Raw genomic sequence first — 16,047 nt, forward strand, 5'->3', positions numbered from 1 at the left:
CAGATTTTTCCATTCAAAGTTTTCACTAATGTTTTACCACAAAGTGGTCTTTGTGTGTGTAAGTAAGTCCACTGTGACCAAAAAAAAAATCGATAATTAGTTTAATTATCTAAAAAATCGATTTAGGGTGCGTTCCACTAAGCGCTCACAACGATCACGCTCACGACCGCGCGGTTTTGCCCGCGTTCCACTTGCTTGCGAACGTTACAATCGAAAACTCGAAGTGGAATGGACTATGGGGCGTTTTAACCGTTCATGTAAACATTGGCGACCTCGAAAATAAGTCAGAAGCTAGAAGGGGTTGTTTTTTAATTTTAACCCCGTTTATATGCAGTTATAATAAACTTTATTAATTATTGGTAAAGTTGACTTATATTAAAAATACATAAGGTAAGTGGGGGGAAGATGCCAGTTGGGGGAAGATGCAAGTATCGTCATATTTTGCATATCTACAACTGGATGGCAGCAATTCCTACGTTAATGTGTGTAGTAAACAACTGTGAATGCCGTGCTTGTGAATATTTCTGTTTACTTATATCTAGTTTAATCGTCGTTAAACTGAAAATTCAACTCTTTGAACCTGGTGAGTACCCATGTTATAATATTTCGTTGTCGATACTTAAGGTTTGGTGATGGATTGACTAGATTAAACGTAATAATTCCGTGATATTTGTGTCGTGTACATCTTGGTGAGTACGTGTTAGCTTGAAACAACATGATTGAAGCCTTAGTACAAAAATAAACCTATGTGACGTCTTCCTCCAGTGCTTGGGGTAAGATGCCACCTATTGAAGTGTATCAATTTCATATTGATTCTCGTTCATTATTACATTATAATGATATATTTTATAATATTAAATCAATATAAAACAATTAATGACACACGAAATATAGTTTTTGTATAATACATTAATATTATTAACCCTTCACCTTATGTGAAGTGCCATAAGCCGTCACCTCGGGTCATATTGACCCAGCATTAAAAACCATTAAATAAAAAGGAAAACTAACTAATATCATGTTTTAGGGAATAGAAATCAAAGACAAAACTTTTTGGCAGCAGGCCCTTAACAACTGGATCCATTCTAACCAGGGACGCAGAATCACCAGACTTCAATTTGGGTCTTTGCTGAGCGCCGCGTGGAATAGGGCAGCCACTGTTGGAAATGGCAGCGTGGGATTTTCTGCATGCGGAATTTATCCATACGTTCCGCAAAAAATTCCAGAACATGCTTATACCATTCTGACAATATGAAAGAAAATTTGAATGCCACACAAGGAGTTAACGCACCTCTGGCAATCGCTTCAACAAGCAGCAGCGGTGTCATCACTTCTTTTGAAGAAATTAGTCCTATCCCCAGATTTCAGAAACCCAAGCAAACTCGAAGAAAGAAACAAACTGCTGAAGTCCTTACGACGGTGGAGAAACGGGAGGCATTGAGTAGAAAGGCTACTCTGCCGACAAAAAAAAAAGGGGGGAAAAGTACTGCAGAAAAATAAAAGGAAGGACAGTTCATCTTCATCATCCTCCGCTCCCGATAATTTGGTAATGATCAGTGGTGAGAGTGACATTGAAGAGGAGGACGATGATTTTTGTATTGAGTGTAAAGGATATTTTTGTGATAGGAAGGGCCCAAAATGCGATTGGCTTCAATGCATAACATGCAAGAAGTGGCTACATGAAATTTGCAGCAAAGACAATTTGCAAAAAATGTTAAAAATTAAACAAAAAATGTCTTTTGTTCGGTGTTCCTTCCCCTCAGCGTTTAATGAGAATATTTTGCTGTTTACTTAATATTAAATTTGTAATTTTTTCTTTCTCAATTTATATCTTAAGATATTGTTGCATATTCCCCCGCATCAACTGGCATCTTCACCATATGATGGGGGAAGAAGCCAGTTTTGACAAATTTCATTCAAATGCATTGTTAACGGTTTCGCATTTAATTAAATTAAAACTGTCCGGTAGGACAGTTGTATAAGGGTTGACCATCAAAAACTGCACGAAAAAGCGTAACGTTGAAAAACACCCAACTTTGACAATTTTTTTCTCTTTTTCTATAAAAGATAAAATTTCCAAATTTTCTTTAAAATATAGAGCAAACACTCCTTTATAGCTGTAATTTTTTTGCAACCACCCAGATCTAATAGGTTTCGAGAAAAAAGTTGCCGAAAATGAGCAAAAACGGCTTTTTCAAAAAATGTTCTTGTTCTTGTTCTTCTTCTTCTTCTTCTTCTTCTTGTTGTTCTTGTTGTTACCTTTTTTGTAAACAACGTAGCGCCTAAACGCGTGAACCGATTTTCATGAATGAGGTGTCATTCGATTCGGAATTTTATGTAGATGTGCCTTTTGGGGGTCTCGGCCCTGTACATCGAATGGGAGAGGAGTTAGCTTCCTTTATGTAAGGCCCCCTCCAAAATTATTATTACTAATTACTCTGTAAATCTTGGCCCGATTTTGATAAAATTTGATAGGATGATAGGGTTAGGGCTCCCCTACATAACAATAAAGCGACGATCTGCTCTTACACTTGTTAAGGGGAAGTATAGCAATCGTTTCAAATTATCGACACGTGAACCGATTTTCATGAATGAAGTGTCATTCGAATCAAAATTTTGTACAGATTTGTACTTTAAAAGTCTCGACGCTATGCCTCATAAGAAGGGAAGTTTGCCCCACCCAAATAAGGCCCTTTCTAAAACTATTATTACTAATATTTCTACAAAGCTTAGTCCGATTTTGATAAAATTTAGCACGAAGAAGTGATTAAAGCTCCTCTACATGGCTGTGAAGTGCCATCATGCTCTTACACCTACTAAGAGGAAGTACTGCAATCGTTAAAATTATCAATGAGTGAACCGATTTACATTAATGAATTGTCGTTCGATTCAAAATCTTTGCCTTTTAGGGAGAAGTACTGTAATCGCAGTTTATTTTTCTTGCTCCTCTTAAAAGGAAGTACTGAAATCGCAGTTTAATTTTGCTATTTACGTAAAAATACCTTCCTATTTTATTCAAAACGCTTTCTCAAAAAAAAATGGTTATTGAGGATGGTTTGGGGACCGCAACTATAACCATTCTTTAAAAAGATCTCTCCAGTGGTAGTTACGGTTCCGATTTAACACCATATCAGGTTATAATGATAGAATAGCTTATTCCAAATTTTAAAAAAATCTGTAAAGCAGACGTAACTTTGCTAATAGACAAAAAGGAAAATCTATCCAAAAGGTACAAAAATCTCCTTAACAAAAACTTACAGTTTAAAATGTTAAGTATAAGGGTTGATTAAACGCCAAAAGGTACACAAATCAGCAAGTACCCAACATTTCATTAATAATACTTCATTGATATTATTTAAGTAATTTTACCGCATTAATTTTCATTAATATTTTTTAAGAATTTATTAGATGTCACATACCCTTATGCTGGCCAGTTCATTCATTAAAACTGTCCGGTAGGACAGTTGTATAAGGGTTGATCATCAAAAACTGCAGGAAAAAGCGTAACGTTGAAAAACACCCAACTTTGACAATTTTTTTCTCTTTTTTTCTATAAAAGATAAAATTCCCAAATTTTCTTTAAATTATAGGGCAAATCCTCCTTTATAACTGTAATTTTTTTGCAACAACCTAGATCTGATAGATTTTGAGAAAAAAGTTGCCGAAAATGTGCAAAAACGGCATTTTCAAAAATTGTTGTTGTTCTTGTTCTTCTTGTTGTTGTTGTTGTTGTTGTTGTTACCTTTTTTGTAAACTGCGTAGCGCCTAAACGCGTGAACCGATTTTCATGAATGAGGTGTCATTCGATTCGGAATTTTATGTAGATGTGCCTTTTGGGGGTCTCGACTCTGTACATCGAATGGGAGAGGAGTTAGCCCCCTTTATGTAAGGCCCCCTTCAAAATTATTATTACTAATTACTCTGTAAATCTTGGCCCGATTTTGATAAAATTTGGTAGGATGATAGGGTTAGGGCTCCCCTACATAACAATAAAGCGACGATCTGCTCTTACACTTGTTAAGGGGAAGTATAGCAATCGTTTCAAATTATCGACACGTGAACTGATTTTCATAAAAAAGTGTCATTCGAATCGAAATATTGTACAGATTTGCATTTTAAAAGTCTCGACGCTACGCCTCATAAGGAGGGGAGTTTGCCCCACCCAAGTAAAGCCCTTTCTAAAACTATTATTACCAATATTTCCATAACGCTTAGTCCGATTTTGATAAAATTTAGCACGAAGAAGTGATTAAAGGTCCTCTACGTGGCAGTGAAGTGCCATCATGCTCTTACACCTACTAAGAGGAAGTCTTGCAACTGTTAAAATTATCAATGGGTGAACCGATTTACATCAATGAATTGTCGTTCGATTCAAAATCTTTGCCTCTTTGCCTTTTTGGGAGAAGTACTGTATTCGCAGTTTGTTTTTCTTACTCCTCTTAAAAGGAAGTACTGAAATCGCAGTTTAATTTTGCTAGTTACGTACAAATACCTTCCTATTTTATTCAAAACGCTTTCTCAAAAAAATTGTTATTGAGGATGGCAATTATAATCATTCTTTATAAAGATCTCTCCAGTGGTAGTTACAGTTCCGACTTAACACCTTTTCAGGTTATAATGATAGAATTGCTTATTCCAAATTTTAAACAAATCTGTAAAGCAGATATGTAACTTTGCAAAATAGACAAAAATAAAAATCTATCCAAAAGGTACAAAAATCTCCTTAACAAAAACTTACAGTTTTAAAAGTTAAGTATAAGGGTTGATTAAACGCCAAAAGGTACACAAATCAACTAGTACCCAACATTTCATTCATACTTAGTTCATATAATTTAAGTAATTTTGCTGCATTAACTTTTCCTTCACATTTTTTAGAATTTATTAGATGTCACAGACCCTTATGCTGGCCAGTTCATTCATAATATTATTTTGTTATAATTATGATAAAATGTATATTATATCCGTTTTTAAATAGGTACTTTATTTTAACTCTATTCCGAATTATTCTTCGGATTTAGCTTTAATTTGCCCTTTATTCTGAGATGTCACATATATATATATATGCAAAAGTAGAAAAAGACAAAGTTAGAGTCGGCTACTGTTTAAATTTGAATCACGGATTTGAAAGAATATTTCAGTGTTGAATTCGTTTTACCGAAATATTCGTGAGCACAAATAACACACAGTTAATAACAAGTAGATTATTCAACAATAATGATTCATTTCTCAATTGTAATTTAATTTAGACCCCCTAATTTTACTTATAGTAAAATACTGGAATAATTAGCTGTCCTAAAAAATATGTATATTTTATTTATTTTATATTACATATATACAACATTGTGGGAAGAACACCTAGATTGAGAATGTAATTGAAGAAAACCATATTATTTGCGATAAAGCCAGATAATTATTACCTTTAATTATAAACGTTTGGCTACTACATAAAATAACAATTACTTTTATCGAAGAATGAACTTAAAAAGACGATCTAAAAAAATAAATAAAATAAAATAAATAAATAAAATAAATAAATAAAATAAATAAATAAAATAAATAAATAAAATAAACAAAATCATTGATGTATGTTGATGTAAGCATTTTTTCAAAAAGTTTTTGAATTTTTTAACCTGTAATTAATAGATTGATTATTATAGATTAATAGATATTAAAGTCAATCTACAGTGCTACTTGAACAAATATTTTGTAGATAAATATGGCCAGCATAAGGGTCTGTGACATCTAATAAATTCTAAAAAATGTGAAGGAAAAGTTAATGCAGCAAAATTACTTAAATTATATGAACTAAGTATGAATGAAATGTTGGGTACTAGCTGATTTGTGTACCTTTTGGCGTTTAATCAACCCTTATACTTAACTTTTAAAACTGTAAGTTTTTGTTAAGGAGATAATAGTTATAATTGTGATAAAATGTATATTATATCTTCGTATAAATAGGTACTTTATTTTAACTCTATTCCAAATTATTCTTCTGATTCTGAAGTTGTCACATATACATGCATGTTAAATTAGAAAAAGACAAATTTAGAGTCGGCTACTGTTTAAATTTGAATCACGGAGGATTTAAAACAATATTTCAGTCTTGAATTCGTCTTACCGAAATATTCGTGATGACAAATAACACACAGTTAATAACAAGTAGATTATTCAACATTATTTATTCATTTCTCAATTGTAATTTAATTTAGTTCCCCTAATTTTACTTATGGTAAAATACTGGAATAATTAGCTGCCCTAAAAATATGCATATCTTATTTATTTTATATTACATGTATACAACATTGTGGGAAGAACACCTAGATTGAGAATGTAATTGAAGAAAACTATATTATTTGCGATAAAGCCAGATTATTTATTACTTATTATTACAAACGTTTGACTACTACATAAAATAACAATTACTTTAACCGAAGAAAGAACTTAAACCGACGATTTTTATTTAAAAATAAAAATAAATAAATAAAATCATTGATGTACGAATGTTGGTGTAAGCAATTTTTAAAAAATTTTATGAATTTTTTAGCCTCATATTTTTTTATTTTTTATAACGTTCTCTTTTTTACCTGTAATCAATAGTTTGATTATTATAGATAAATAGATATTACAGTCAATCTAAGTTAAATGGTGTGCTACTTGAACAAATATTTTGTAGATGAAAATGGCCAGCATAAGGGTATGTGACATCTAATAAATTCTTAAAAAATATTAATGAAAATTAATGCGGTAAAATTACTTAAATAATATCAATGAAGTATTAATGAAATGTTGGGTACTTGCTGATTTGTGTACCTTTTGGCGTTTAATCAACCCTTATACTTAACATTTTAAACTGTAAGTTTTTGTTAAGGATATACTAATTAAAACTGTCCGGTACGATTAAAACTGTCCGGTAGGACATTAAAACTGTCCGGTAGGACAGTTGTATAAGGGTTGATCGTCAAAAAGTGCACGAAAAAGCGTAACGTTAAAAAACACCCAACTTTGACAATTTTTTTCTCTTTTTCTATAAAAGATAAAATTCCCAAATTTTCTTTAAAATATAGAGCAAACCCTCCTTTATAACTGAAATTTTTTTGCAACCACCCAGACCTAATAGATTTCGAGAAAAAAGTTGCCGAAAATGAGCAAAAACGGCATTTTCAGAAATTGTTGTTCTTCTTGTTGTTGTTGTTGTTGTTGTTGTTGTTGTTGTTGTTACCTTTTTTGTAAACTACGTAGCGCCTAAACGCGTGTACCGATTTTCATGAATGAGGTGTCATTCGATTCGGAATTTTATGTAGATGTGCCTTTTGGGGGTCTCGACGCTGTACATCGAATGGAAGAGGAGTTAGCCCCCTTTATGTAAGGCCCCCTTCAAAATTATTATTACTAATTACTCTGTAAATCTTAGCCCGATTTTGATAAAATTTGGTAGGATGATGGGGTTAGGGCTCCCCTATGTAACATTAAAGCGGCGATCTGCTCTTACACTAGTTAAGGGGAAGTATAGCAATCGTTTCAAATTATCGACACGTGAACTGATTTTCATGAATGAAGTGCCATTCGAATCGAAATTTTGTACAGATTTGCACTTTAAAAGTCTCGTCGCTATGCCTCATATGGAGGGGAGTTTGCCCCACCCAAGTAAGGCCGTTTCTAAAACTATTATTACCAATATTTCTATAACGCTTTGTCCGATTTTGATAAAATTTAGCACGAAGAAGTGATTAAAGCTCCTCTACATGGCTGTGAAGTGCCATCATGCTCTTACACCTACTAAGAGGAAGTACTGAAATCGTTAAAATTATCAATGGGTGAACCTATTTACATTAATGAATTGTCGTTCGATTCAAAATCTTTGCCTCTTTGCCTTTTAGGAAGAAGTACTGTAATCGCCCGTTTATTTTTCTTACTCCTCTTAAAAGGATGGTCTGAAATCGCAGTTTAAATTTGCTTTTTACGTACAAATACCTTCCTATTTTATATAAAAAGGCTTTCTCAAAAAAATTGTTATTGAGGATGGTTTGGGGACCGCAACTATAATCATTCTTTAAAAAGATCTCTCCAGTGGTAGTTACGGTTCCTACTTAACACCTTATCAGGTTATAATGATAGAATTGCTTATTCCTAATTTAAAAAAAGCAGTAAAGCAGATATGTAACAGCAAAATAGACAAAAATGAAAATCTATCCTAAAGGTACAAAAATCTCCTTAACAAAAACTTACAGTTTAAAAAGTTAAGTATAAGGGTTGATTAAACGCCAAAAGGTACACAAATCAGCAAGTACCCAACATTTCATTCAAGCTTAGTTGATATAATTTAAGTAATTTTACTGCATTAACTTTTCCTTCACATTTTTTAGAATTTATTAGATGTCACAGACCCTTATGCTGGCCATTTTCATCTACAAAATATTTGTTCAAGTAGCACTGTAGATTGACTTTAATATCTATTAATCTATAATAATCAAACTATTAATTACAGGTTAAAAAGAAAACGTTATAAAAAATAAAAAAAATTACGAGGCTACAAAATTTAAAAACTTTTTTAAAAAAATGCTTACACCAACATACATCAATGATTTCGATTATTTTATTTTTAATAAAAATCGTCTGTTTAAGTTTATTCTTCGATTAAAGTAATTGTTATTTTATGTAGAAGTCAAACGTTTATAATAATAGGTAATAATTATCTGGCTTTATCGCAAATAATATAGTTTTCTTCAATCACACTCTCAATGTAGCTGTTCTTCTCACAATGTTTTATATTAAAACTGTCCGGTAGGACAGTTGTATAAGGATTGATCGTCAAAAAGTGCTCGAAAAAGCGTAACGTTAAAAAACACCCAACTTTGACAATTTTTTTCTCTTTTCCTATAAAAGATAAAATTCCCAAATTTTCTTTAAAATATAGGGCAAACCCTCCTTTATAACTGTAATTTTTTTGCAACCCCCCAGACCTAATAGATTTCGAGAAAAAAGTTGCCGAAAATGAGCAAAAACGGCATTTTCAGAAATTGTTGTTGTTCTTGTTGTTGTTGTTGTTGTTGTTGTTACCTTTTTTGTAAACTACGTAGCGCCTAAACGCGAGAACCGATTTTCATGAATGAGGTGACATTCGATTCGGAATTTTATGTAGATGTGCCTTTTGGGGGTCTCGACGCTGTACACCGAATTAGAGAGGAGTTAGCCCCCTTTATGTAAGGCCCCCTTCAAAATTATTATTACTAATTACTCTGTAAATCTTAGCCCGATTTTGATAAAATTTGGTAGGATGATAGAGTTAGGGCTCCCCTACGTAACATTAAAGCGGCGATCTGCTCTTACACTAGTTAAGGGGAAGTATAGCAATCGTTTCAAATTATCGACAAGTGAACTGATTTTCATGAATGAAGTGTCATTCGAATCGAAATTTTGTACAGATTTGCACTTTAAAAGTCTCGTCGCTACGCCTTATATGGAGGGGAGTTTGCCCCACCCAAGTAAGGCCGTTTCTAAAACTATTATTACCAATATTTCGGACGCTTTGTCCGATTTTGATAAAATTTAGCACGAAGAAGTGATTAAAGCTCCTCTACATGGCTGTGAAGTGCCATCATGCTCTTACACCTACTAAGAGGAAGTACTGAAATCGTTAAAATTATCAATGGGTGAAACTATTTATACATTAATGAATTGTCGTTCGATTCAAAATCTTTGCCTCTTTGCCTTTTAGGAAGAAGTACTGTAATCGCCCGTTTATTTTTCTTACTCCTCTTAAAAGGAAGGTCTGAAATCGCAGTTTAAATTTGCTTTTTACGTACAAATACCTTCCTATTTTATATAAAAAGGCTTTCTCAAAAAAATTGTTATTGAGGATGGTTTGGGGACCGCAACTATAATCATTCTTTAAAAAGATCTCTCCAGTGGTAGTTACGGTTCCTACTTAACACCTTATCAGGTTATAATGATAGAATTGCTTATTCCTAATTTAAAAAAAGCAGTAAAGCAGATATGTAACAGCAAAATAGACAAAAATGAAAATCTATCCAAAAGGTACAAAAATCTCCTTAACAAAAACTTACAGTTTAAAAAGTTAAGTATAAGGGTTGATTAAACGCCAAAAGGTACACAAATCAGCAAGTACCCAACATTTCATTCAAGCTTAGTTGATATAATTTAAGTAATTTTACTGCATTAACTTTTCCTTCACATTTTTTAGAATTTATTAGATGTCACAGACCCTTATGCTGGCCATTTTCATCTACAAAATATTTGTTCAAGTAGCACTGTAGATTGACTTTAATATCTATTAATCTATAATAATCAAACTATTAATTACAGGTTAAAAAGAAAACGTTATAAAAAATAAAAAAAATTACGAGGATACAAAATTTAAAAACTTTTTTAAAAAAATACTTACACCAACATACATCAATGATTTCGATTATTTTATTTTTAATAAAAATCGTCTGTTTAAGTTTATTCTTCGATTAAAGTAATTGTTATTTTATGTAGTAGTCAAACGTTTATAATAATAGGTAATAATTATCTGGCTCTATCGCAAATAATATAGTTTTCTTCAATCACACTCTCAATGTAGCTGTTCTTCTCACAATGTTATATATATGTTATGTAATATAAAATAAATAAGTATTGCATACTTTTAGGACAGCTAATTATTCCAGTATTTTACTATAAGTAAAATTAAATTACAATTGAGAAATGAATAATTGTTGTTGAATAATCTACTTGTTATTAACTGTGTGTTATTTGTGCTCACGAATATTTCGGTAAGACGAATTCAAGTCTGAAATATTGTTTTAAATCCTCCGTGATTCAAATTTAAACAGTAGCCGACTCTAACTTTGTCTTTTTCTACTTTAACATGCATGTATAAGATGTGACAACTTCAGAATAAAGGGCATATTAAAGATAAATCAGAAGAATAATTTGGAATAGAGTTAAAATAAAGTACCTATTTAAAAACGAAGATATAATATACACTTTATCATAATTATAACCAAATAATATTATGAACGAACTGGCCAGCATAAGGGTCTGTGACATCTAATAAATTCTAAAAAATGTGAAGGAAAAGTTAATGCAGCAAAATTACTTAAATTATATCAACTAAGTTTGAATGAAATGTTGGGTACATGCTGATTTGTGTACCTTTTGGCGTTTAATCAACCCTTATACTTAACTTTTTAAACTGTAAGTTTTTGTTAAGGAGTAAATATATGTAATTAAAGAATAAAAAACAACCTGGACGTTGATACATTTGGTGTTGTTTTTCGATAACCCAGTTTCCTACAAAACGGAAATAAGTGTTAAGTGTGGCATCTTCCCCCCACTTACCTTATATATATAATTCAATGTTTATTATTACATTTTCGTGGAGTATTTATAAAATTTACGTACATATAAATAAAATTAAAATGTGGCAACAATAGGATATTTATTAATGCAACGTTATTGAGGTTAGCATACTGGACTGGGTTCGAATCCAGCTGCTGACCCTTAGATTTTCTCTTCCTAGGAGCTTCTTACAGCTCACTGTCCGGTGATGGACAGTGTTGTCTGTAACGAGAGAACACTGTCCGGAGGCCGGCAGTGCACTGAGAAAAGCTTCGGGCGCCAGTAACCTTAGATGTTTGACGCGCCTTAAATCATTAAAAAAAAAAAAAAAAAAAAAAAAAATGCAACGTAATAATGCTTTAGAAAGTTCTTTATCTAGTTCCAATGAAGAGTGGAATGCAATTTTACAAAATCGCAATGGTGAAAAAATGAAAACTTAGGCCACGTTATTATTAACTATCAAAGTGTAATTGATCGTTTTTTTCAGTGATTTAGTATATAAAGGGATAAGTAATTTTTCATTTTATTACAATATTATTTTTTAGACTTTCGAGAAACACATTCAATTATTTACATGAGATAATACGTACTTTCATTTACCTGATATAATTTTTTCAGGAAGCTATCTTTGCTTTTATTAAAAAATTGCGCCAAATTTCTGAACGCCCCACTTCGGCCCAGCTCTAAATAATGACGTCATTAGTGAAGTTTTCGCCACGACCACCAGGACCGCGGTCGTCATGTGGGAACGGGCTAAAGGTACATTTTGATCGTTGTGAGCGCTTAGTGGAACGCACCCTTAATAAATTGACCGATTTCCGCTCAAAATTATGTCAAGTTCAGTATCAAATTTGGATTTTGTACGTTTTTTTTGTAATTTTTGAGTTCCGGTGGATGAATTATAATAATAATTACACAGACAGACACATTCACGTATTCAATTTCGTATTTATAGAGTTTCAAAACTTAACGTTAGAAAAACTGCACGATTTACAGTGTTCCTTCATGTGAGAAAGTAAACATTCTTTTGTCCGGAAGTTGAATTTTTCTTCCTTCTTCTTCTCTTTTCTTTAATATACTCTCTCTCTCTCTCTCTCTCTCTCTGGTGAGGCTCTCTTTTGTCTCGTACTAAAGCATATTTTGATAAGAACAAAAAGAAAAGAAGAAGAATAGGGGAGGTTTTTATGAAGTTTAAAGGAACGGAGGTACTGAGGAGAAATGTCCGACGTACTGGAAGAATTGAATAGACATTGCAAGAAGCGAGTAACAAAAGAGTTGTAAGAAAAAAAGAAAGAAGTTGGTGGAAGAAGATTCACTTATCTGCTTTATGGGTTTAGGTTCTGTATGTGTGTGTGTGAGACACTAAAAGAAGGATGCTGCGAGGAAGACAGAACTAGTTTAGATGGTGCAAGCTAGATAGAGACGGCGGTGGACGGCAGCAATGGTGGAAAAGAAGAAGTTGGGTGAACTTGTACAGGAGTGAGTGGGTTGATAAGTTTTTTTGATTTAATGCCGTTTAAGTACCGAGAAGCAGCAAGCTCTCAGTGGAAAGTACCAAGAGAAAGTACTTCGGCCGGCTGACGTCACTAAATGTTTCTCATGTAACCCCGTCCCCAAACCCAGTGACCTCCTCATCCTCCTCCTCCTCCTCACAAGCAATGTCCATTCCTCCACAACCAGTAAGCAGCTTAAAACGCAGAGAAAAGAGAGAGAGAGAGAGAGGAAGCATGGAGAATGGTAGTCAAGTCATCAAATATGTGGAGAAAGTTCCCTTGGGGGGTGCCCGCCCCCCTAAGCTCCTTGTACTCTGGGTAGTATAACTACATTGCATAAGCTTCCTGTTATTCTACTAAAATACATTATTCCCCCCCCCCGCCCAAGTACATCCTGTTTCCTGTAGAAGAGCTCTCTGGCAAAGTAGGGCTACAACAAGGATCTAAAGAATTAGGAAATTCTATTAACGATCATTAATTGTAACTTTGTTTTTTTTTTTTTTACTTCCACTTCCTGTTGGTTACTGATATCCTTGCAGATTATTTCCGGCAGATTTTCTACCCCCCCCCCCCCAGAAATATTGGTATCACCCCCAGAAAGTAGCTTCTCATTCCTGGAAACATAGTGGAGCGGCGAGCAAAGCGGCGATGATAGTTGGCTTCAAAATCAAAGAGAGCAACGAGCAAAGAGTCGCCATGCACATAGTGACGAGTTTTTAGTCGCGTTTCTCCTTTCGACTAGAGATGATGGAGAGGAATTATTTCTACAAGAAAATTTTTCCTTGAAAATTTGGTATTTACAGCAGCCTTAGTAGCAGGAGCTGCAGTATACATGATATAATCAGGACTAGACATAAACTTGGCAAATTCCATCACTTGTACCAAACAACTTCGGCAGCATCCTGGTTTATTCATGGTTATTTTCAAATATCTATTTCAACATTTGATTACATACTAACCAGTGTTGAAGGCATGTTAATCAAGAAAAGGACGAATGTCAATGTTAACCCCATTAATCCAGTCTCATTCTTTATCCAACACAAATCGGTTGTGATGTAGAAGATCCTTTTGGTCCCACAGAGGTTTCTTTAAAAAAAACCTATACCAATAAATGCAGCAATATCCATTTTAACCTTTGAAAAATGAGCGCGATAAGAGCGAAGAAATTTAAACATGTCACAACACGTTGCTCTACTCTCTCTCTCTTGGTAGCGTTGCTCTATCTTCGTTTTGCTCCCCACTATGCGCGGTCCAATACGGTTAACTTGTGTTTGATTTCGCCGCTTTGCTCTTCGCTATCATCGCCGCTTTGTTCGCCGCTCCACTATGTTTCCAGCCTAAGCCAAAGGGCAGCTACTTTAGCGTACCTAACCTGGATTCAATCATGGCCATTTCAAAGAATCGCTCATCGTTTTTTTGGGATAACTGATTCTTTAATCCAAAAAAAAGGAGACAGATTAATTGCCAATTAAGGACATCATTTTTCATTTATTTTTTGTTTGTCCTAACTTTTGATCTCAAGGACTTCAGCTCAACTTCAGGGTTTTCTGAAATTATTATTTACGTAAGGATTTCAAAATTGGCGAGGAATCGCGGTCCAAATAAAAAACAACAACAACTCGTCTTTTTGCCAACGTTTCTGGCAAATATATTGTCTTCTTCAGGGCCTGGATATTACAAATACAAAAATACAAAGAATTTAGAGAATCAGTAACATAGAAAATCAGTAAAAAGTCAGTAATATAAAAATAAACAGTAAAATACAATAAATTCTTTATAATTATTGAAAAATTACGTGGCTATGCGGGTTGGTTTCACGTAAGTTATGCTATTATTTTATTATTGTTAAGTCAATAACAATGAGAACTTAGCCTGCGTATATTCAGTCCCTACATGTTATTTTGGCAAAAAGAAGAGAAGATATCATAATGTTATTAATATTAACTTGTTGTGTTCGTTTTTGTATTGGAAAAAAGAAGTACAGGACAGGAAATCTTTTTATCCGGCTGCTACAACTTGGCCGGATATATTTCTATATATATGATAATTACGTGGCTTCCACACGCTACGTGACAGGTAATTTCATAAAGAAGAACTTGTTCAACTATTTTCTTTGCGTTTCGTCTTCTTTTGCAATTTTCTTGTTTCATCTTCGTGAGAATAAAAAAAAGTCACATTTTATTCTTTTTTTCTACAATTTTCCAGGTAAAAATATTTTAGAGAAAATCGAAGAAGGCAATTTCAAAAAAAAAAAAAGAAAAAGAAAATCAGAAAAATGAATCAGAGAATGGTATTTTCTACAATGCAAGAATTTTTAGCAACACATTTCTACTCGTCTTCTTAAGATGTAGGGACATAAAAACGAAAGATTATGGTCCTTTAAAGGGAAGCCTACTGACCCTTCTCACACCCGGAGTACCCCTTATTCAAATCAAGGACGCCTAATAAAGTGTCAAAGAAAAGGGTCACTTACTTTCTTACTATAGGGCGCTACGGTCCTTGTAAGGACCTTGGCCTCCTTCAGTACAGCATTCCACTCGTCCCCTATCCAAAGCATGGAGTCTCCATCTTCTGGGAGCCTTCTGTTGTCGGTTTCCAGCCATCTCAAGCGAGGACATCCTTGTTTTCTTCTATTAAAAAAGGGTCACTATTCTCGCCAATATCCACCACTTTATCTTTGACTTAAAGATTCTGGTGGCCAAAGAAGGAAATGGCGTACCTAAACCCTTAATGAAGACAGAACCGTACCTTGTACTATCCAGCACTATCTTTGACTTTGATTGTGAGTCGCAAGAAATTAGATTTTGTAAGGCAAGCTAGGTGCTTTTTGGCCCTCCCAAGGGTAGACGTCATCGAGGAAAGCCTCGTATGAGGTGGCTGGATGATGTGGAAGCTGACCTGATGGCGTTCTAGAGCTCACGATCTAGAGGAATGGTGGAGGCTGGTTGAGGAGGCCCAGGTCCTTCCAGGACTAGTGCCCCAGAAGAAGAAGAAGAAGAAGTAGAAGAAGGCAAACTAGGAGATGATTCCAACTTTTCCCCATTGTTTTTTAATCGCGTCTTCCAGGTAGTCTGTTTTGAGAAGTTTCACCTGTTCAGACTTATCTTTTAAGACTAGTTCAAAATTCTTTTATGAACATTTAATTCTTGTGAAACAACATTTATTTATTAAGATTATCGTAGAATGCAAATAATAAATTTCAGAATTCTTTTTC

At 33.7% G+C, this 16,047-nt stretch overlaps 1 protein-coding gene across 1 annotated transcript in view; it reads right to left on the reverse strand.

The window, feature by feature from the left end:
* Positions 1–16,047, reverse strand: part of LOC141454740 (LHFPL tetraspan subfamily member 6 protein-like) — a 603,704-nt gene that overhangs the window by 87,319 nt on the left and 500,338 nt on the right. The gene's annotated exons all lie outside the window — the stretch shown is intronic.

The sequence above is a fragment of the Rhodnius prolixus genome, unplaced genomic scaffold (genome assembly GCF_049639745.1).
Source record: "Rhodnius prolixus isolate KJV_2025 unplaced genomic scaffold, Rpr scaffold_9, whole genome shotgun sequence".
Classification (NCBI taxonomy): domain Eukaryota; kingdom Metazoa; phylum Arthropoda; class Insecta; order Hemiptera; family Reduviidae; genus Rhodnius; species Rhodnius prolixus.